The sequence below is a fragment of the Diadema antillarum genome, unplaced genomic scaffold (assembly GCF_040938485.1).
Source record: "Diadema antillarum isolate AM-2024a unplaced genomic scaffold, OU_Dant_1.0 scf00000147, whole genome shotgun sequence".
NCBI classification, from domain to species: Eukaryota; Metazoa; Echinodermata; class Echinoidea; order Diadematoida; family Diadematidae; genus Diadema; species Diadema antillarum.
The window spans coordinates 1,159,756-1,184,833 of NW_027271036.1; positions in this window are offsets into that span (position 1 = coordinate 1,159,756).

Genomic DNA, 25,078 nt, shown 5'->3' on the forward strand with positions numbered 1-25,078 from the left:
TACTACAATCCTACAATCATTAGAGATGAATGATGACTTGTATCCCTATATAAAAAAAAAAAAAAAAAAAAGGTAGGGGGGAATTCGGAGCTTTGTATGAATGAGTGAAAGACTAAGATTACTGTAAAACTGGAAATTTTCGTGGCGTTGAAATTTTCGCGCATTTCGCGCAACCAGAAGCTAGCGCGAAAATAAAAGCACGCGAATATTTTTGCGTGCCATATGTCCCAGTAGTTGATGTCTTGATTCCGCGGCATTAAAAACATGCGAAACTCTTCTTACCCGGCCAAGCGCGGAAAATTAATCGCGCGAAAATATCCACTTTTACAGTAGGTCATACTACTGACACCTGTTGAAATGGGCATATGCCAACAGAAGCAATTTTGATGTTTCAAAAAATACAAACAAAAACATAAAGCAAACAAACAAAATATTTTCATTATGAAATGCTGTCATTGTCTTAATATGGTAACATTTTGATGGAACGCCAGCCATTTTTGTCTGTCTGATCTTACTCTATTATTAATTTTATCTGTAGTACGGAGTGGGGCTGCACTTTAGGATGCTGATTATTATATGTCAGCTAATGAGGCTGTACTCTCACATCCTTTCTGAACAGATGTATGCATGAATTAATAAATGAATAGATGTGACCACGCATCACAAAACCATCAACAATTCTAGTTAAGGGCAAATTCTCTAAGAGCATATTCTAAGCTTCATAATGATGAGAGACTTTTCTAACTTATCTGAGTGTTGGAAATAAAGGACACACTCTGGAAAGTGTTTACTGATAAAATAGGCTTTGAAGATTAGGGCCTATTCAAGCACTTAACTAATCTCTGTAGCAACCACTATGAAGGGATTATCGGATTAAGCTGAAAATTGGCACACTCTATTAGCACATTCTATTCATGACTAATACTATCTCTCAAAGCAGTGGCATCATCCTTTCAAAAGTCATCAGAGTGTGTAAAGGGTTTTAAAGAAATAAAGACAGAATAAACTGACCAGAAAGAATATAAATTATTAGTGGAAAAGTGAGCAAAGAAAATGGGATTCCATCGGGATTCGAACCCGAGACCTCCGGATTGCTAGACCGGTGCTCTACCGACTGAGCTATAGAAAGCCCTAGTGCAGTGTTCGTCCCAGAAACCCTTAATTCTCAATGCTCGGGTGGTCAGAAGCTATAGCAGTGTGTTTGTGTGTGACACACACGCACACACTTGAACCTGGCATAAACCCGAAGGATAATTCAACTTGGGGATAAATGCGAGGGATCACCGAAGTGATGCAGCTTTTTGAGTTTGTAACAAATAAAGACAGAATAAACTGACCAGAAAGAATATAAATTATTAGTGGAAAAGTGAGCAAAGAAAATGGGATTCCATCGGGATTCGAACCCGAGACCTCCGGATTGCTAGACCGGTGCTCTACCGACTGAGCTATAGAAAGCCCTAGTGCAGTGTTCGTCCCAGAAACCCTAAGAAGTGAAAAGAGACTTCTACATATTAATTGCCCTATTCTACAAAAAAAGTGATTGATAAAACTGCAAAAATTGCAATTTCCCATTAGTTTTATGATCCAAATCTTTCAATATATGTAGAAAAAGGAATGGCACATGCTCTTCCAGAAAGTATAATACCTTGAGACTGACTAGGTTGATCCATTTCAACTATTTTGAGTTTTCACGTAAACTCGGGTCATGCAACTTTTTGTTAAAGTTGTGAAACACAGTAACAAATCATTCAACAATTAAATGAATGAATTAAAATGAATTTATAAATTTATATCTGATAACGATTATTCAAAATAATAATAATAATAAAACAAACAAACAAACAAACAAACTTCAAATGCCAGACAATCAGCATGAGGGTCAACAGTGATAGTTATGGCTGGGAGGTGTGAAAGTGGAAAGACTAGCAAAGTTCCATGAAAAGAAAAGAAAAAATCATGTGCTGATTGATCACACTGATGCTGTTCTGTGGATCACTGTGAGACAAAGGAAAGCCCTTAAACACAGAAGTCTCTATTCTTTTTTCTTTTTTGGCTGGTTCATCTCTATCAGCTTTGTAAAATAAAAACAAAACCAAAAACAAAAACAAAATCGAATTTTCATCTGGTGGAGCAGTAAGTAGAGTTTGTATTTCTCATAAAGGATCACCCTGAAACAAAAACAACAAACAACTGAAAACAATCACCAAATATTTCTTGACCACAATTAGCACCTGCCAATCTTACATCCATGCTCCCACAATGCACTGCATAACAGTATGCAGACAGCTTTGAAAAAAAAATCCCCCTGAAGCCCCCTCTCTCGAGTGGCATCCAGGTGTCCAAAACTGACCTACCCCTGGGCCTTTCCATTATTCATGGCAGTATAAAAATCACATGCATTTCTGAAAGGCTGCCCACAAATAAAGTGACAAGATAAGCATTAAAAAAAAGTAAGATGCCAATCTTTGATCAAACATGGCACTTCATGTATCAAAAGGGCACCTCTGCTCCATTAAAAAAGAACAACAAAATGCAGCCTTTATAACCTGGCAATTGCCCCTTTTTGGTAGATTTTCTGAGAATATTCCAGAACACTGTAGTCTAATACAACTGTGCCAAGAGGAAGCAGCTAGGTTTTGGTACTGTGCTGGCCTAACTTGCACACCAGAGGGCAGTAGACATCATTCTAATGGGTTGCCAGGGATGAAATATTCAACACGGTGTTGTGCTGAACTTTGAAGATATTACAGAAATTAGCTGTGTTCATGCTATTTGAAAAGACACACAGTCTTTGCAGTTGCAAAGATAATGTATTACTGAGAGGGGTTTGTGGAATCACCCCTTCATTTAACTGGGACAAACAAAAATTCTGAGCTGAAGTCTATCTGGCTGTCCAAGGATCCTTGCTAAAGAGTTCCCATTGTCTCTTTCTGGTCATGCTCATTGGCTTTGTGGCATTTCTAAGAAGCGCTAGAAGTACCATTAATCTCCGTAGAGAAAGGGCTCCTGCCTTGGCTACTGCTACACTATTGTGTATGTGCAATCATGCATAGAGGCTGCGCAGAAGACACAGGTAGTACCTCATATATATATCAAGAATGAACAGCACAGATTTACAAGCACACTTTTAACCTGTTAAGCACACACTGAGTTTGCTATAATACACACTACCCATAGACACCTGCCCAAGTATAATGGGGACTAGTCTTCAGCGGGTTAAGGGGCTATAAGTCTGTGGTCATCTACGGTTGGTCATTGATGATTGGTCGTCTATGGACGGTCATTGATGGATGGTCATCTATGGCCACTGGTCACTTTGTCTTGATCATTCACTAGGAAGGCATCTCAAAACCATTAGGTTACACATTTCCAGTGGGTGATTCAGCGGTTTCTACTTCAAAGCAAACCCTTTAGTCAGAATATACCACTCACACTAACTTCTCCCTTTGCTTGGGATTTCCCTTTCTTACCACATGCTACTTCTGGGGTGAAATGATCCCATATCGTTACTGAATGATAGGCAAAACAACAACAGCAAGAACAAAACACAAACACACACTCACAGATAGTTGTCAGGTCACATGAAAAAACATGAATATTAAAAGGAGTTTTTTTTTTTTGTGTGTGTGTTTTTAAACAGCAGAGAAATTGGATAGAATTGCAGGAAGAAATTATGAGCAACACTAGGTTTATGGGTGAGGAGGTAGGCTGTAGGTACTACATTGAACCCAAATGAATGATTCTTGTAAAAAATTACTCCTAATGCACAAACAAATACGAGAATTGTGAGGTCATTATCTAATCTAATTGGCATATGTGGTTGCAAATGTCATCACTGTGGTGAGAAAACAACTGAAGCTTTAAAACTCCAAACTTTACCAGGTACTGTACCTAGTTCAAGTCTGAATATGAAGGAACTTCTACATATTTGCTTATCTTATCTTAATGTAATCTTTCATGGCACCCTGAACAGGCATTTTCCTGAAGTCTCATTTCGCGGGCACATAATGTATGTTATAGAATGGGTCGATAAAATTCTGTGATCTCATTGGTCGAGAGCCATGTACTGATTTTCACTGGCTGCATGTTGCCGTACTGATGATAGCCACTGTAAACATGTTATTGCACACTTGTAGCAAGAGTTCGCACACTAAGCAAGCATTGGCACACTCAGTAGGAGATGGCTATTGGCTAGCTAACCATGCATCCAGTAAATTTACCAAGCAGCCAGTAATTACTTGATGCATGGGTTTTCGTCTATGGAAAGCAAAAAAAAAAAAAAAAATGCATCCAGTTAACGTGCCATCAGGTTTCAAGATCAAAAACGGGATTTCTGGAAAAAAAATAAAATAAAAAATTGCCAGTTCTATAAAACAGATGACGTATGTGTCTTTTTCATGCATCAGTAAGAATAGTGTGCATGCAGTGACTATGAAATCAAGTCTAAACCCACAAGGAAAAGCCGAGTGGGTTAAACATCCCATAGTTATTACCTTATGCACATTATTTCTTCTGACACACTCAGACCTGTGCATCATTTGTATACTATAACTGCATTGTAGAGACATTCAATTAATATCCTTCGATGATGTTAAACCCTCTTCAGTCAGTACAACACATTCTGCGCTACAAAGAGCTTGCTAAAGTAGCACTAAAGTTGACTGCTGTGGAAGGAAAAAGGGGAGGATTTCTCTCTATTTCTCTCATCGGATCTCATCGGAGCGCTGAAACTTTTGCTTTTTGGGGAGCAGGTGAGCCACCAATTGTCAGTGGAAGGAGAGCATTACGTTATAATGGTGACATCACTCAGACACAATGACCACGGGTGACAATGACGTTACCCCGTCGAGGACGAGTCCCGAGTATACTCGGGCAAGTGTCTATGGGAAATGCGTGTTGTGGTCAGCCCGTCCTTGACGGGTTAAACCCTTGATTACAGTTACAGTTTGTGCCAGAAATTTGTACAAAAGTGTAACTCCTGCACTTGTGCGTGCAAGTAAGACCACAGACTCCAACCCCAAGCACCTTCTGATCGGGAGATTCTCCCGCCTGAGACCCCTAGCAAACGGGAGACTCCAATTTGATGTGCGCGAAGCGCGAAGTTCTTTGCGGCCAGGGTCCAGCTCTAGGGTTCTAGATGCTCTCTCGTGTTATCTAAGGCTTATTTTTCAACATACAATGATATGAAGTAAGAAATTATTTCAAGCGGGAGACACAGAGCCCGGGCGGGAGAAATTAAATCTCAAGCGGGAGAACGGGAGATTTTGCAAAAATGGGCTTTCGGCGGGAGAGTTGGAGTCTCTGTAAGACAGTGTACAAATACCCACCTATAGAACCATGAAACTCCTCTCCAATGTTCCGCCCTCCTCTGATCGTCATGGCAACCATCACCTCTGGAGTTTGAGGGCCCGTAGCTGGATCTCCAGCTCCTTGCGCTGACGCTGCTCCTCCTTGAGGGCATCTGGGTTTAACATTGAATATAAACAGAGGGATGCAAGAAATACCCAGATTACTCTCATGGAGAATTTAAGTTCATCATTTCCCAAGTTTTAATGAAATCTTGGTCAGCTCAAGAGGGTCTTTGCAATATCTTAGCCTCCTCATTCCTCAAAGAAAAATTTAATTGTTACCAGGATTTATTAACTCAATCTACATTATGTTGAGAACAGAATGTTTTTGCCCCAAATTTATCAAAAATAGAGAAAGGCAAAACAAATTATCTTTTGGTAGAAGAACGGAATGGGAATATGGGAATGACAGCATGAAGAACGAGAGGGGGGATGTTTCCCCCCCCCCCCCCCCCCCCCCCCCCCCCCCCCCCCCCCCCCCCCCCGGCGCAAAGCGAATAAGACTTTGAAACATCCTCAACACATACATATCTCTGGATAAAATGACACAAAACGTGAAGTCATAACCTCTTTAAGAGTCACATTCTCCCAGGTAACATGCAGCACCTTCAAACTTAACAGCAGCAGTTCATAAAGAAGACATGAAAGAGGCATCAGTTATGGAGGTTCCACGTACTTATAAGCGAGCTAACAAAAAACATTATGTTGTCAATAAAATTAGGCAAATATAAGCTTTAACCCACAAGTTTTCTCACAATACCTGCTTTCATCTCAAAAGACTAATGACCATTTCTCTGCCATAGGAGGTCTGTCTGTACCAAAGAGGTAATAATTATGAGTAGGTACTAGAGTGCTTACTCACAATAAGCCTTGTACAATTGTTCTGTGAGTATGTGGAGCGAGGCGCTAGGCCTACCCATTTAAGCTGACAATCCTTGCTACCTTGTGATAACAGATATTTTACACAGGCTGCCCTCTATAGATGGTCAGTATTATAACCTCTTTGGTCTGAACTCTGTTCAGTGCATGCACAGCTGCTCCTGACAAAATCAACCCTCCCACATGAGACCAGCACCCCATTTTATCAAAAGATATAATCGATTATAGATTTCCTTACTACACAGGCTCCCACAGACTTATCATAGAAATCAACTAAAATGTAATCAATTATAACTCTTCGTAAAACAGGGCCCAGGTTGACGGTGCAGTCATCACATCAATGACAACAAATCTGGAAAAGGCATGCTAATGACAGAAATAACGGAAAACATGACAGTTTTCAGCATGCTACGGGTAGGAGCGCCAACGCCTTAATCTCCACCATGATGGAAAAGAGAACAAATTATGACTCCTTGGGGGCACTTCATCAACTGTTTTGTCAATGATTTTCACTGAGAAATTTACTCTCGGCCAAACAGATGCACGGATTTCACTAGCTTAAGCCGTTCCATACTGAATTCTGAAATGCCCATAGACTTAACATGCAGTCCACTAGGTTCCCGTATTGAACGGGTTAAATCAGTTGTCAGCGACTGACAAGTTTCATGAAATGCTGCCCTCATGGAACTCGCATGCTCAACTCAATTGATGACCCACTCATTTGATGCCTGCAATGTTAACGTCCTTTACCTATAACCACACACACACGTCACTATACCAAGTCCTTTGAATGGTGAGATGTCGTCTCAGTAGATTACTTGGTGTATGGAAATTCTGAATATATCTTCCCTCAAACTAAAAAATAACTCCCTCCTTATTAAGCACATAATTGTGTTGCAGGAATGAGGGTAACACTGGTAGGTTGAACTTTAACCTGGAAAAAAATATTCAATGACCTTTATATATGATAGCACTTTAACAGATATGTCCATAGGTGTGCAACAACGAATTTAAATTATGGGTGTGACTTTCAGCTGTCACCCGTTCCGCCAGTTGCACAACGATGATACTGTCATGATGCTGGCAATACCAACAATGATTTGCAATTTCTATACTGTTATAAAGATAACATACCACACAATAGCCACTATAATTCTAATCTGAAAGTTTAGATGCAATGGCAGATGGGCACCATGCACCAAGTTGAAAGGTCACCTTGCATCTCCTGCAGTTGAGTCTCATACTTCCGCCTCTTGGAGCGCTCCTCGTGGTAAAGCTGGAGGAATTCATTGTCCCGCCCTGAAAAATGAATGATAGAAGGGAAAAAAGCATTGGAATCTCAGCATTTGCTATTGTTCTGTAAGTCGATAATGAAAGCATGCATGGTTAAAAGCAATCGGGATTTATCACAACAGTACATACCCAGTTGGTCACTAACAACCATGACCAGCACGTCCGTGTGGTGACCTCCTCTGCAAATTTCCATTCCTATTTCTGCGAGTAGTGAAATCTCCACATACGTCGCCCAAACCATCTGATGTGCTTCAACACTTAATTACCCTTATTTTACAAAACTTAAAGATATCCCTGCGATGAAAATTAAAGTCAAATCATTAACATTCGATAATATCCTTATTTCAGAACTAATTTTGATTAAACTACTCTTGCTCTGTTCATCAGATTTTACTCTTTCAATTACAGCTAAACTTGAACCCCGTGTGGCATTGCAATTGTAAGTATTTTTTTGTTTGACCGAAATGCCAGGGTAGCATTCCTTGAAACCAGACATTGCAATTTACGTTGCTAACCTTGAAGACCAAACTCACCGGGACTTGGGGGAGTTTGCATTCCGTTTCCAAGGGAACCCTCTTCCTTCATGGCATGGACTCGGTGACTGGCCAGGGCAAGAAGCTCTTGGGCAGTTTGCAGGATGAAGAGAGGATCTAGGGGACACCATTTAGTCATTTCATCATCATAAATTACTGTTTCATAGAAATTGTTGCTTCTGACACACTTTGTGAATTATTGTTATTTAATATTGCTAAAACTTATAAAAGACTATTTGTAAACCCGCGTTCTTCTCCAAACAGTAGCAGTAAGAGTAGCAGTAGTACTGATGATTTGATTTGATTTGATTTGATTTATTCACAAAATGCATATACATACATTATTCACAAATATGCACATAGTTTGTACATGAAACATATCACACATTTTGTCTGGATCGTCATAAGCTATGAAAAGCTTGACTGGGACGTCCAGTATGGATAACGTACACATATTATGTACATAAACATCATTTAAAAAAAAAATGTGTTATGCGCGTTCAATTTGTTCATAGATAGGAAGATGAGAGAAAGAGAGAAAAAGAAAGAAAAGTGAGAGGAAAAGATAAGGAGAGGGATACTCTACATCATGGTAGTTAAAGGTATACAAGATTGACAATTCTGGTAACAACTAACATAGAAAGACTCGCTGCTATTATGTACGTAGTGTACGTATGACAAAATAAACCTGTGAACCTGGGGTAAGACAGCAGGCAAGAACCATGCAAATAGTATTGTTTAAACGTATTTGCAAAGAAGGGTATTCTTTACTAGTCTTCTAAAAGTATGCTTTGATTGGCACCATCGCACTTCACGAGAAAGAGAATTCCAGATGTCAGGACCGGCATGTCGTATGGATCGATGGGCAAGGGCAGTTTTTGGATTTTCTAGGTGCACGTTTGTCGAGGTTCTGGTTGAATAACTATGAATAGCCGAATTAAAACGAAACATGTTTAACAGGTTGGTGGGAAGTTCTTGCGAATGGAATCTATACATAAAGACAGCACTTTGGAGGTAATGAATGTCGTAAATGGAGAGTGTACGCAATTGAAAAAACAATGGGTTTGCATGAGACCTGTAATCCGAGTTCGTGCAAATACGAACAGCTTTCTTCTGAAGGAGAAACAGTGAGTAGAGTTTAGTCTTCTGACAAGCCCAAACGATATTGCAGTAAGAAATATAAGGCAGGATAATGGAATTATAAATGGTGAACAACGTAGAGCTTGATATGTATGGTCTGAGTTTGTACAATATTCCAACTCCGCGTGCAATATGCAGATTCCAGTTCAACTTGTCATCTATAGTAATGCCTAAGAACTTCGTACTTTCTTTCTATTCAATTTTCATGTCATCTATAATAATATCAAAATGAATGCCAGAGTTTAATGATCGTTGACTTTTGAACTTTATATAATTTGTCTTTTCTACATTTAATGATAACTTATTGCTTCTGAACCATTCGGAGACTTTGGGTAATTCTGTATTCATAGTGTCAATAAGACGCTCAAGATTATGATCAGAAAGAAATACATTGGTATCATCTGCAAATAGAATGAAATGAAGTAAAGAGGATGAATTACAGATGATTATCATGACTATCATCATCATCAAATCTCATATGCCTACTGTACATTTACCATTGATAAAGCAAAAAAAAAATCATGAAAGATACAAGCTGTATGTCCCTCTGAAGAGAAATTTCATGCCTGACTTTGTCATCAATCCATGCTCAATCATACAGCAACTAAAAATATTCTAGCTATCTGATTGGTTGATTGTTTATCATGTGACATGTAGTTAAAAGTAACAATGCACGCTGTCGCTGTTGAGCCACGCAATTTTGTTTAAGCAAAAATGGACAGTGCATGGCTGACGTCACTAATATATATTGACTCCTGTGACAAAATCATGGTCTATTTGTAGTTTTTGCACCCTTGCAAGCCTCAAATGTCGCAATAATCATACCTTTGCCACGTGCACTCAATACAAGTGCACATACAGTCACTCATTTTACTGTCAACAACTTCAACTTAAATTGCTTTCATTTATATATGACTGTACCATGCCAAGTACTAGTCTAGTATTTGCCTTTTGTGCAAAAATAGTTGTCATTTCTGTACTAAATTCAAGAATCCCTGTGGACCACATCCATAAACATCCGGGGTCTTGTATTTTAGAAAACGAATACTGGTACTGTATGGTCTTTACTCATGCAATGGAACAAGATTTTGCACTCGGTGAAAGGTAAGGGGCCCTATTCAACTATGCTTTGCCTTGTTGAATAGAGTGCCTTTATCATTTCACCTCATGTGAAATCTTGCATCGCACTCACAATCTGTATATCATTGATTAACTGTTATTCTATGACCCTTTCTATTTCCATTAGGGGAAAAAAAGTGGCACATTCAGACGACTCTCCAAAAACAGATATGATATGCATGTTAAGTGTTACTTTAACAATTGCTGATTAGAGCTCACCTTCTTTCTGGTACTTTTTCAGATCATATCCAGTCTTGGGAGCTGTAATACTGGGAGGAAAAGGGAACTGAGAGGTATTATCAGGCTGAGGTGGGTTCTCAGACTTCACTACAGGTGGTGGATTGTCAAGTCCTCTTGAACTGTTGTGTCTATCGGAGAAGTGCCTATGCTGAGACAGCGAGGAGTTCCCAGAATTATGGCCAGCTCTAGATGGATCTCCACCAGCAAGCGTTCTTGCATCTCTGGAGATGCCGTCCGTACTGTAACCATTATCGTTCTCAGTGTGAGATGCAATGTCTGACGCATCCGATGCTGAAGGGCGGAGTTGACCTAACTGGGCCGACGCAGGAGGTTGATGAGACTGGGCTGACGTGGGTCCAGAGTCGAAGAGAGAGCGAGATGCAAGAGGTTTGCTCCCAACAGGAGGAGTTGGTGTGGGCTTGAGATCCAAATTGACCGAGCGATTCCGCCGATGCCGCGACTTTTGCGTGGAGGCGAGGTAATGAGAGGTCTCTCTCAGGAGTCTCTCCGAGGCGTTCACAGTGTCCTGGATATTTCTATTGAGTTCAACAATGGATGAAGCCTCTGTACTGGAAGGTCTCTGGGGACTGCTCTGTGAAGGGTATGAAGATTGAGGTGCGTGTGCTCTTGGGGGACTTCTGCGCACGGAGTACACGCTGGTTCGGGGACTGTAGTGCGTGACTGGGTGCTGTGACTGTGAAGGTTGCCCAGCCACGTTTGTGTTCAATGTCCCCTCGTTATGGTTCCTGCTTGGAGGCACCCTGAGGGTTGCAGTACCAGGATCAAAGGAAGATGTGCGGGGACGCTTGACGCTTTCTCCCCGCAACTTGGACAGGAACTCTTCCCACAACCTCATTTGCTGCACACCGGGATTCTCGATTCCGAGCTCCAACATGGTGGATTGACACTCTCTGCGGCGCCCGATGTTGTCGTGGAGATGCCTCAGGAAGGAATCATGGGAGAAGAATATCCCGCAGTCCCGACACATGATGCACTTCGACTGGGCGTGAATGTGGTATTTAGGTAAGAGGATGCCTACTTGCGTGTCAATCTGATTGGTGTGTTTCACCGGCAGCTGGAGGCCCCGGGCCTTAATGTTGAAATGCTCGAGGGGAGTTGGTGTCGGCTGGAGCTTGGAAGGAGGGGGCATATGAATTTCCTCCACGCTGCCATCTTCCAGTGTCCCGTTTAGGGACGGCTGACCTGACAGGAGGGAGTCCACAGAGCCTACTGGGTCAGTCAAACTCAAAGAATCCTGATAGCCTCTTCTTGGGGGAACCGAGGGATACGGCTTGGACGGCAAGATGCTGTGAACAGACCTCATCCCGCTGAGCTTGTTTGGATAGCTCCCATCTCCCACATGTGCACCCATGGGGACTCTGTATTCTGAGTAGTCATCCATTCTGGATAGGAGACACTTACATCACCTCCATAAATACATGCCTCTTTATTATCCAGCCATAAATGTTGGAACCTGTGAAGAAGAACAAAAAACAAGAGAAATGACAACAAACTACCATAACCTTTATTTGAAGTGTGTACGGTAATGCCATTACTGCACTGCATATAGAATTGACTCCAATAATGAGGTATTTGTAATGGTAACAAAGGTAAGAGTTGCAAAAAGTTAACAGTAATGAAAAAAAAAATACTGAAGTAAGAATTTTATCAAAATCATGCATGAACCAAGAAAATTTTTGTATTTTATTTGCTCAAGTTTTTTTTTTTGTTGCATTTTAATTAACGAATAAAGTCGCATAGTTTCACCATTCACAAAAAATGACAACATTTGGTCATGATCACATATAATTGAGGTGACCACACCATGCATTGCTTTTCATGAGTCTCTCACTGTCCACATACACGAAGAAATCAGTTTTAAGATGTTTAATCTTCTTCTTTTTTGTGTGTAATGACAAGTGAACCATTAACATTTCGAAACTTAAAGTTCCTACATTACATTTATTTTTAATATCAAGTCAACTTATGTAACGAAATTTCTCTTTAATTTCAAATTGGAAAGGAAAGGTTTCTTTTAATTCATACAGTATATGAATTGGGGCAGGAGACTCTGCATAGATAACTCTAGTAATTAAAGATTTTATATTCAATGGTAGACTAGTGACGAGACTTTCTGTCTAATGTTAGTCTACTGAGTATATCATTGTTATCAATGCCAGAGGCCTAACGATACTGCAGACAGTGCAGTCTAACGATCTGCTGACCTTTATATAGAACATCTGATCTATTTTGAAGCGTAGAGGTAAACATTACCTGACTCATGAGTTTGATTATAGAGCACTACAAGTACCAGCAGATTGTAAATAGGTCTATACTGTTACCAGGTTGTTAGTATTCAGACAAAAGCTATTTTAATCGCAGAAACACCTGACAGCTTTCACATCACTCAACAAACATGACTTTGCACGCTTGGGACTGAGATACTGGGAGCTACCCATAGCTATCTCTTCTGAGCATCGGCTTTGCACTTGGAAACGAAGAGATAAGGCTGATTTAATCTCTCAGGATGTTAATTTAATTGTACTCATAACTTACCATCCTCTATTGACGTGAGAGTATTTGCTCGTTGGGACGCTTTAGAGGTTTCTTTGGTGAAAGTGGGCGCGCCATTATTTTGAACAGTTTCTGAAATTCGCTGAACCCTGTGCAGTGTAAGAAAAACGTTAACTACAGATGTGCTAAATAAGTTTGTGAAATACACCGCACTGTCACAGTAGTTACATCACATGTCGCGTCCACTCCTCCGCATCTTTCTACTCCTTTCCTTTCTTCTCACCTCCATCTGGCATGATACTTTAGGAATGAATTTGAATGCAGGAAAGCTGGAAAGCTGGAAAGCTGAGTGGAAAAATTGTAGGGAAACATAATGTGCTTTTATCTTAATCGACTTATGTTTCCTTTTTTATTGATTTTTGATTGATTTCATTTTATTTCTGAATTTCTTTTTCATAAAGAAATGAAATACAAAGTCAAGTGAACGAACTAATTGAGCACAGCATAATTTGAATCTGACAGTTAAAACAAATAAATGATTAATTCAAATATCCAACATTTTTTTCTAACACAATGCAAAGTGAAAACGAACAGGCACTATTTTATGCATATATTTATGCATATATTTTAATAGCAAAAGGCGTATTCACTTTTTGCCCCGACACTTGAAAATTGTCACACTGTTAAAGTGAAGGTCGATTTAAATATATATATATATATATATATATATATATATATATATATATATATATATGTGTGTGTGTGTGTGTGTGTGTGTGTGTGTGTGTGTGTATATATATATATATATATACTTGTATATTCATTTGTTTGCTCATCATTCTCCTGGCCATGTGCCTACCTTATTCCATTCCTCAGTTAATCAGTCTATCAAACAAATTTTACTGTCTTTCTGTAAGTATTCGTTTCAGCTTATCAACATAGCATTTTCTTTTTTCACTGAATCTTTTTGATGGGCTGACTCTTTCAGCTTGCTTGTCAATATCAGCTATATCTTATCAAAATATCACAGTAGAAAATGGCATTTCGAAATCGCCTCATATATTCCAATACTGAACACAGATTTTGGAATAGCTTAGATAATGACTTCAAAGAATCTGTAAAGTTAATCACATTCATATATAAACTTTAAAAAAATTTGCTTTCCACATATACCTGTTAATTCCGTTTATGAAAAATACTCCATGTTTCACTTGTCCTTGAGATTTTGTAGCGTGTCCACAGACCTTTCTCATTCCTTTCTTTTTCCTTTTCTTCCTCCATTCTTCCTGCTCCTCTTTCGGCGTTCTTCGTTGTCCAGTAACTGTGTGGGTGCATTTTCTTCATTTCTGTTATTTCTGTGTTTTGTGTTGTTATTTATTGTCGTTATTTTGTGTGGCCGCGTGTTCATCTTTTCTTTTGGTCACATTTTCCTGGCGTGCACGGCCAAATAGTATTTGTGCCATAAATTTGCTATGTTTTAATTATGTTTGCCTTCTAAAATCATAGTAAGTATTGTTTATAGTATCAGCATCATATATCAATGAGGAAATGTACAATGGTAAATAGATGAATTTAATATGCATATTATATTTTATTGGTATAACAAATTGGTGCTGTCATTGTTTTGTTTCCAGAACCATTGAGTGTTCCACGTCTTACAAGCTTGGCTTTTTAGTTGAACACCGTTTTCCGTCGTTATGATTACCTACTTCTTTTTTTGTTACCATCACAAAGTGTGCATTGTGTCTTTTTCTTATGACATCATTCGTGCATATTCTTTATATTGTATTCGAAAAAAAAAAAACTGTCCTTACCAGATGAATGAAAGACAAATCGACAACTTGAACCACTTTGAATCACGTCTTCTTTTTCTTTTTTGATAATGGAAATAAACAAACTATTGAATTGAATTGAACATCGTAACCGTTTTCTTATCTGAAACACGAGGTCAAAATGTTTTCTTCACTTCGTCCTACTGGTGTGTTTTGTGTGTGTGTGTGTGTGTGTGTGTGTGTTTTCCATTCGCATGACTGCAAATGAAGAGCTTGCTTCCAAAAGGCGCTAAATCCATCATTTTAATCGGGATTTGGCGTATTTTTGAAGCAAGCTCTTCAAAAATATTCCATGGTGGCTGCTTGTGGTTGCCATTTGTAGCTATGCATGAAATTAGAAATGATGAAAAACACTTGACAAGTGTTAAGACGGACGTATGGTTTACAAAAACAATAAAAACAAAACAAAAGTACAACATTTTTTTTCATTTTATCAAAAATAACAAGTAAACCCAGAATTTTTTTTTTTTTTTTTTTTGGGGGGGGGGGGGGGGGGGGTCAACAACAACGACAGCAACGTCAACTCAGGATTAAATCAAGACTTTTTAAAAATCTTTATGGCTTTATAGTCACGTCATTTTGAATTCAGCTCTACCGATAGTCAACGTATGCGTGATTAAGTTTAAATCGATAGACAGACAGACTATAAAGAAGGAGAGAGTTAGGAGTAGAGAGGGAGAGAGAGAGAGAGGGAGAGAGGGGGAGAGAGAGCAGGGGCGGATCCAGGAATTCCGTAAAGAGGGGGCGCGTTTACAAAATTAAGGGGGGGCGCACGCACCCCTCCCCCATTTATTTCTTTTTATTTCTTTTGCTTCAACAAAAAATAAGGGGGGGGGGCGTGCGCCGGTTGCGGTCGTCCCTGGATCCGCCACTGGAGAGGGAGATTTAGTGATTAGATTCCGCTGTACCAATGGATAATACTTGCATGAAAACACCCAAAATGTCTCATTGAAATCTTGACTATATCCAGTGTCCAAGGCGAACATGAAACGTTTAGACATTCAAAGCGCAACTGCATGCACTTCGCGTTACAGACTGCAGACTCTGTACTACCTATTAGCTATTATCGAAGCTTCATTTATATCATCAGAAAGAACGATTTTGTTTAGAAGCTGTGCCATTTTTGTCTTTCACGTCGTGATCTCATCATTTGACTTGTTACTAACATTTTGACGTTTGTATTACCTATGTACGTGTATATTGTTTGGAAATGAAAATAAAACATGAATAAATGAATAATATGCTTGGGGTAATTAATTCCCCGCTGCTTTCTGAAAGAGGAAAGCCAAGTGCTCTTTCATTTATATGCTGAAGAAAAATGAAAATATATTTGAATTTTTGTTATATATTTCTTTATATCATTGCCCATGTTTGACATCACGAATAACATTATTGTTAGTAATCTCACCCAGCGATGGCTGCACGAAAACTTGAAAAATTCACAGCTTTGAACAAAGTGTCCGAGTTTTCTCGAACTTTGCTGAAGTGTTGTAGATTCCTGCACTCCCTCAATCCGGATATATTTTGGGCTTCATTTTCTCTTAAAGTCTTGATGACATCATTCTGTCTATGATGTTTTCTACAGACAGGGTAATGGGCATGGCGTATGATGACATCCTCCTCCGTTTATTTGATTCGAGTTTGTGATTGTTAATCACATTGCAGCTGTTAAAAAAAAAGATAATTAAAATAACCGGGTGAAACTAAACTTCTCCTATTCCTTCGCTCAATTTGCACGAAATAATCATTGCTCTCAAAGTTTTTTTTTTTTTATTGGGGGAGGGGGTTCACTTTCATTACTGTCAACTTGTAAAAAGGGTTTTTGACATACCTTATATATATAATTATGTGGATTTAGTAAATGCAGAAATAGATAAATAGTGTATAGCACGCAACGATGATGTTTGCGAGAAATAGGACAATCCGTTCAAAACGTATTAATTTTGTGAAGTTTTGGTATTGCCATCGCTTAATAAGAAGACTTCAGCAACTTGTGCTGTTACAGCAGGACAAAGATAATCGGGAGTATAAAGAGAAGTCAATATATTTTCATTTTTCTGTCATAATGTGAGAACACTTCTCAAACATCTTTCAAAAGACCGTGGGAGTTATGACATTAAGAAGTTAGTGGAGAGAATAATGTACTTTTCTTAAGTGTATAAATGACTGCGGGACATCATGATATAGTCTTCACAGGTGTCCTCTGATTCGGGCAGTAGCGAAAATTAGAACAAAACAAATCGTAACTTTTGAACAGATTGTACTCTGTACTAATACTATTGCGTTCAATGCACATGTATTTGGGTTCTATTTCCCTTCAATTTTGCTATTGTTCAGGTATCTCCTTTGCCGTTGCTGTATATAACTAGATTGCTTGAATGCAGATAAACTTCGATAGGTGTGGATAACCGGCCATAATATTAAGTTGATGAGAACTCTCATAATTTTTGTTGGTGTGGACTAGCAACTTTTCAGACTGAAACCAAAATAAGACAATGGCAGCAGCAAATGTGCAGCTGCAGGCATTTATTCGCAGGAAGAGCCCGATCATGTGATTTTATCGTACCGTTCAACACTTTAGCACAAATACGCTTTAGCACAATTATGGGTCATTAGTTTTCGCTGCTACTTTCATCTGTGGCAGTAGCGACCTCATCTTCCCTGCCTGTACTCGTTATACGCTAGACCGGATTTCAGCGTAACAGAGCTTTTGTAAAAGATGTGCGAACGTACAGTATGTAATGAGATCATCGCCTAATCTAGTGTGCATTATGTGTTTGTCATCAGTAGTGCCACTGTTTCATGAAAAGTTGAGAAACTTGAACAGGCTTAAACGGTGCGGCTCTTTTTGTTTTCCCATTTCCAATGACACAGTCATTGTACTGATTAGAGTAGTTAGACAGATTTCCTTGTTGAAACGACCTGTGCTTCTCCAACGTCCACTTACCTTGTTCATAAATAAGCACCGCACATTCTAGATGAGAGAGGGAGAGAGAGCCCATCCAAAGTAGGAACCTATCACATTGCTTGAAACTATTAAAAAAAACAACAACAGTTTATTCTTTTTCTGCCTATTGCTGGTCGGCAATTCTTTCTTAGATACCACACATAATATGATTCCAATATTCTCCAATTTGTTTTTTTCTCACATGTTGGAAAATTATCATTTTTTAAAATTCTTATCTGCACCCCCAAAAACAACAACAAAAAGCCCAAAACAAAACAAGACAAAACAAAACAAAAATACTAAATGCAAATCGCAACTGATGAATTGCACTACATTGATATGAATCAATTTGCATATCGATTTGAGTGTGTGTATATAAATGGATCTCTCTCTCTCTCCCTCTCTCTCTCTCTTATATATATATATATATATATGTATATATATATTATGTATATATATATATGTATATATAACATATATATATATTATATATATATATATATATGTAATATATTCCGCGTCGAGACTCCTGAAGAAGGTGGATGGAAGCCACCGAAAATTTGAGTTGCTCAATAAACTCTATATTGGCGAAATATTGCATTACCGGTTTATTCTTCGTTATATATATATAATTATTATATATATTATGGTCAGTATACAACTTTCTTTGCAATCGTATTATGCAGGTCTTGGACACTGGAGGATATAAGAGGAGGAAAATCACTCTTCTCCTTCTTCTCTGGTACTCAGCATCCACTCGAGCTGAAGAAACGTACAGTGCGTGTGAAGCTGCTGAGTGGTTGTGCGAGGCAATCAAATAAAAAAGTACTTTAGTATGCCGGCAATCCAAGCAATCAAACGTGAGACGAGAACAAAGAAAACGAAAAACACTGAGTACAGTTGCTGCAGAACGCTTCGTGATTCGTCCAAGCTTTGACTGACGACATAATTTTATCGACCAATAAAAATAAAGCAATCGCACATCTTATGCATGCATGTACCGGTACGCACGTACGTACAATGTACGTAGGTACTAGGTACGTGCGTACACGTGCGATAAAAAAAATCGCGTATCGATAGCACTCGGTCAAGTTTGGAAAATGGAGGCCAAAGTATGAAACGTTTCCTTGTGTAGGGACCCAGCTTCCTAAAGAAGTCTTTGTATGATCTTTATGATGGGGATTCCATCATCTTATAATCATATAGCACCCATCCTAGTACCGGTGTGACTGCAACGAGTTCATTACTGTAGCCATGCCTCTTGCTGCCGTCACCGGCCCCACTACTCACTACCGGCCCCGCTAGGGACTCTACCCCGCAGACTGCAAGACTGCCATCTGCATGAGGTCGGTAGATCTAACTTTAGTTTTAGTAGTTTCTTAATACTTACGGAGCATCACATAGTCTAATGTTAACCGTTAGACTGTTACAAAGAATACAGGTGTTGTAGGCATAGCCCAAGTGTGCAGATTATCAATCCCATGGCCTACGTGTTAGCCCTAACGTTAGTTGTGAAGAAGTTTACAGGCCAGGCCCCGCGCTGGGCCTAGTCATGGCTCAGTTTAGCCCGACCTTGTCCTACCATGTTAGGCCTTGAGTTTTGTTGCGTGTAGATCTGACTACTCAGTCAGTAGTCTAAAGTTTCGTTAACAGTAACACTACACAGGAGACACCCAGTTAAGTTGCCACAGAAGTTTAGGTCGAAAACTTAACTGCTGATCATTAACTGAGTGTGTCCAACACTAACAGTTGTTAGCTCCACTCGTGAATTCATGACACGGGTTCCCATGTGCACCTAAACTTTAAGTTACAACTTACGAGCAAGCCCCACTTGATGATTACAATGACCTTGTGCCTATGCAAAATACCGCCAACGACACGCAAGGTTCATGCTAACTCACAAGCTCGGTGATTGTTGTGTCCACATGGAGCGAAACCAAGAGTGGGGACCCCCCGTGGCTCGTGGAGAAAGTGTAAACCCTAAGAATAGATGTCTTGTGGTTCTAATCATCGACTAAACTTTAAGATTGCTAACTTTTGAGTGTGTCCACATGGTGCTAAACTATAGATCTACAAGCTAATCATCAAGAGTTAAGTTTTCGACCTAATAACAACTTTAAGTTTAGGAACAGCGTGTGAACCTAACTTAAGTCACTTGTTTTGGCCCCCTCACCATCAAAGTATGCAGGCCATATTAAAGTGCTAAATATCCGTGCTATCACTTTCAAATTGATGATGACAAAGACAGGTCTAACTAGATGTCTATAGACCGAGATATACCGCGATGGTATCTGTCTCTTCACGGTGGGCTTCTATACGTTGGGACATGTATGGTCAGCCCCGTTCAGATGATGGGCCCTGCCCCTAGCCTAAGCCTACATCAAATCAAATCAACATTGATTTTAGCTAGGAATCATACCTTGTTGATCTCAACTGACACAGGTTTGTTTTATTGACAATAAATGGCAAGTTTTTATTTTAACGTTGCCACTTCTTGGAAAATATTTCAAGATTAAAACAAGAATCTAGACTAATTCTACATACCGGTACATGGCCTCTTCTGCATCCTAGTAGCCCAAATCCTACATTATATGTACCCAAATACAGGTTTAATAATATGAAAGTTTGATCCTTTGATAGTCTGAAACATCTTAAACATTGTAGATCTAGATCCTCTATTTTATTTATTTGTAACAAAACATGCTTTTTGACCTTTTTTTTAAGGTTGTGCTAATGTTCTAGTTGTGATGGAAGCAACGGCGTAGCCAGGATTTCATCTTAGGGGGGGCGGTTAGTCTGCGAGCGGAGCGAGCGAGGGGGGGGGGGAGGATGTGGGAGGGGGGTGTCCCCCCTCCCACGGTAAGAACTTTTTGCATTTTGATGTTGTAAATGGTGCAATTTGATGCATGTTTTTGCGCGTTATATCGACGTGAAACAGTCCCACTTGTTTAAGGTAGCAGTTTATTTTGATGTAGATTATTATTGAACAATTTGCCTATAGAATGCTATCAGTTAAATACACTTCTTGTATTAACTCTTTTCACTGAATATCATGAACGCGACTGAACCCGAGAGAGCGGACAAGTGAAGGGGGAGGGGAGGGTGTGGGAGGGGGGTGTCCCCCCTCCCACGTGAGAACCTTTTACATTTTGATGTTGCAAATGGTGCAATTTGATGCATGTTTTTGCGTGTTTTAACGAGTTGAAACAGTCCCACTTGTTTAAGGTTGCAGTATATTTTGATGTAGATTATCATTGAACAATTTGCCTATAATATGGTATAATTTAAATACACTTCTTGTATTACTTCTTTTCACTGAATATCATGAACGCGACTGAACCCGAGCGAGCGTAGCGAGCGAGGGGGGAGGGGAGGGTGTGGGAGGGGGTGTCCCCCTCCCACGGTAAGAACTTTTTGCATTTTGATGTTGCAAATGGTGCAATTAGATGCATGTTTTTGCGCGTTTTATCGACGTGAAACAGTCCCACTTGTTTAACGTAGCATTATATTTTAGTGTAGATTATTATTGAACAATTTGCCTATAAAATGGTATACGTTAAATACACTTCTTGTATTAATTCTTTTCACTGAATATCATGAACGCGACTGAACCCGAGCGACTGGAGCGAGTGAAGGGGGAGGGGAGGGTGTGGGAGGGGGGTGTCCCCCCTCCCACGGTGAGAACTTTTTGCATTTTGATGTTGCAAATGGTGCAATTTGATGCATGTTTTTTCGTGTTTTAACGAGTTGAAACAGTCCCACTTGTTTAAGGTTGCAGTATATTTTGATGTATATTATTATTGAACAATTTGCCTATATGATGGTATAATTTAAATACACTTCTTGTATCAATTCTTTTCACTGAATATTATGAACGCGACTGAACCCGAGCGAGCAGAGCGAGCGAGGGGGGAGGGGAGGGGGTGTCCCCCCTCCCACGGTGAGAACTTTTTGCATTTCGATGTTGCAAATGGTGCAATTTGATGCATGTTTTTGCGCGTTTTATCGACGTGAAACAGTCCCACTTGTTTAAGGTTGCAGTATATTTTGATGTAGATTATCATTGAACAATATGCCTATAAAATGCTATCATTTAAATACGCTTCTTGTGTTACTTCTTTTTCACTGAATATCATGAACGCGACTGAACCCGAGAGAGCGGAGAGAGTGAGGGGGGAGGGGAGGGTGTGGGAGGGGGTGTACCCCCTCCCACGGTGAGAACTTTTTGCATTTTGATGTTGCAAATGGTGCAATTTGATGCATGTTTTTGCGTGTTTTAACGTGATGAAACAGTCCCACTTGTTGAAAGTTGCAGTATAATTTAGTGTATATTGTAACGAGCCAACCTCGTTACGGTCCTCTACTAGTATAGAAACGGTTACTGTATTGCACTTTGCATTCAGCAACTTCATACATTCTTTAAGGCATTGAAGAATGTAGGGAATACCCGTTTGTTATGAACTGACGCCCAGGAATATTGGTAATTGAGGGATTTAGTATGAGTATAGCGAACATTTGAGTGGTAACTTACCCCATGTGACAGAAATATGAAGGAATATGGAGTTTGAAGACGATGTTAAGTCCTTTACGAAGGATCCAAAACATAGCCGATAGATGCGCGTACCGCGTAGTGTTCATTCAGGGTTGTAGACCTTCCCTCGTACGTTATCATCGATATTTTGGCCCATTATCTTAATTCATATCCAAATTTCCTAAATTCACCATATCTGAGAAAAATAAGTTGCAATTACTGATATATGAATTAGCTTTTGGTGATAGAAGTGAATTTTATTATTCTTCGGAAGCTAACTCGCAAATTGATGCAAGTTTGGATGCGAGCTTTGGCTTCGCATCGCTGTGATGACGTAGCCACGTCAGCGTGTGATTTGGATCCTCCGTGTGTGAAAATTACTGCTATTTTGTCGATTCTGGTCAATATTAGAGAAATTTGGTTTGTTATATGTATCTGGTCATTTAGTAAATAACTCACAATTTATAAAGATGCAGATTTTTTGTTATGGAAAGTGATAGTTGTTGAGATAATAAGAGATTTGCGACGTCAAACTAGCACAAAATCTACGGAGTGTACAAGTTCAGCGCTTAGCGCATACCGTAGCTACCTCCGCGTAGTGTCTCCCGCGACGTCCGCATTAAGAGTATATAAGCAGGAGAAATTTTTAGATCGAGAGGAGACTCCCGGAGTCCTGCTCCAGGTAACGAGCTACTCTCTGCTCACTCCTCAACACACTACTTTCTTTTTCCTTCCCGTGTCAATGCTGTGTTTGACAAGATTGGTTCTGCCAATATCATTCTTTCCTTGCGAGAAAACATCGTGAAATTCAGTTAACAGATTTGCTACATCCTTGTGATACTGGTGAGGAAGTTCCTCAGTGCTTCTTTCTAATAGATCTCGCAAGTGTTCTGGTACTTCCTCAGAGTTTGCTACTTCAGAGTTTGGAGTGGTTTCAATGTCACTCTCATCAACTACTGTTATCGTACCTAAGTAAGTTCCTTTCTTGATTACTTTGTTTGAAGGTGAGGGATTGAAGATTCTCATTGGGACAGTTTCATTCCCTGTTCTGACCAAAGTACGAGCTACGATCAGTCCTGACTTTGTTAGATGGTTCTGAGCATCGCCTACTTCTACAATTCCAAACTTATTTGGCTTGAGTTTGTCTTTGACGGTTCCCTTGATAAGAACCTCATGTCCCGCTGGGACGGTAACAGTCTCTGTTGTACTAATGCGACAGAAAAGTAATCCATCACACTCTCTTTCGCATTCAATGCTTCCCCATTTAGTCGAGAGCTCAAAAGTGCTAAAGTCTAACTTAGCTCCCATTCTACACAAGTTGTCAAGACCCAAAATACCATCATTGCTAATGTCAGCGACTAGCAATCTAGAAATTCCACAAGTAGGGCCTATCTTCAATTCGAGTGTCACTACACCATCAAGGGGAAGAGGAGAGTTATCTGCTAACTTAGCATTTCTGTTTGGTTTCTGCAGCATAGGCTTATCATTCAATGGGATATTCTCATATACCTGTCTAGAAATGTAGGAGTCCGAGGCTCCAGTGTCTACAAGAAATTTGTATTCTCTATCACGAATGCATACTCTAACAAACAATCCATCACAATTTGCGGTATTAGGGGAAGAGTGAGTTTTCGGGGTTTCATTGTCACTTTGTTTTGTTTGGCGGGCCGATTCTACTTTGTGACTGGCCGCGCCGTGGCCCTCCTGGGCGGCCCAAATTGGTTTGACTGACGAATTTGTTCAGAGTTTCCCATGTGATCGTGTCCAGGTCGGTAGTTAGTCTGCACTTGCTGTCTCAAATCAGACTGTTTCTTGAAACAATTCCTCTCAATGTGACCTGGTTTGTTACAGTAGTAGCACACAACGGTTGTAGCCTGTTGGTTCTGATTAAGTCTATCATTTCTGTCACCGTTGTGCTGAGACATTGCGTGTCTAACCGCTTTTTCTACCGCTTGATCAATTGTTCTCTGCAAGTCTTTCTGACATTTTTGCTCTCCATCTACGGCTCTGTTGTGCGTGGTCTTTTTCCACGAACGCTGAGATTCAGTTAGCAGAAATGTTTCAGTTGTTATTGCCGCTTCAATCATATTGTCCAAAGTCTTAGGTTTTGCGTGGAAAATTACCGTTCGGATCTCCGGATTCTCGATAGCATCAGTGAAGTGGATCTTAGCTAGACGGTCAATTCCGTCCGAGTCAAAGTCTGGATAGGCCTTTGTAGTTAGTTCCCTAATTGCTCGTCCAAGCTCTTGGAAAGATTCGTTTGCTCGTCTCTTACGAGCACGAAGTTCAAGCAGGTAACTTTCAGCTTGTTTGGAGGACGAGAATCTCATTGACAATTTGGATTTCAAGTCAAAATATGTCCACTTGGTTGCTCTACGTTCGTTCAATAACCTAAGGGCAGGTCCTCTAAGACTAGCAGACAAATATCTGACAGCTTCTTCGTCAGCCCAGTTGTTAATCGTTCGGCAAGATTCAAAGTGTGACTCATAGTCAGCCCAGTCCGCGCTACCATCATATTTATCAGGCATAATGTGTGGGCGAGTGGAAAGACCATGTTCAGTTCGCGGTTCATTGTTAGTTGCGTGATCTGCAATGCTGGTTGGTCGGACAACATGAGTGCCTGCAACTTGTTCTACAGTCTCAGCCATTGGCTGATGTGTGGTAGCACTCAAGTTCTCAATTGGTTGTTGTTCATGTTGGTC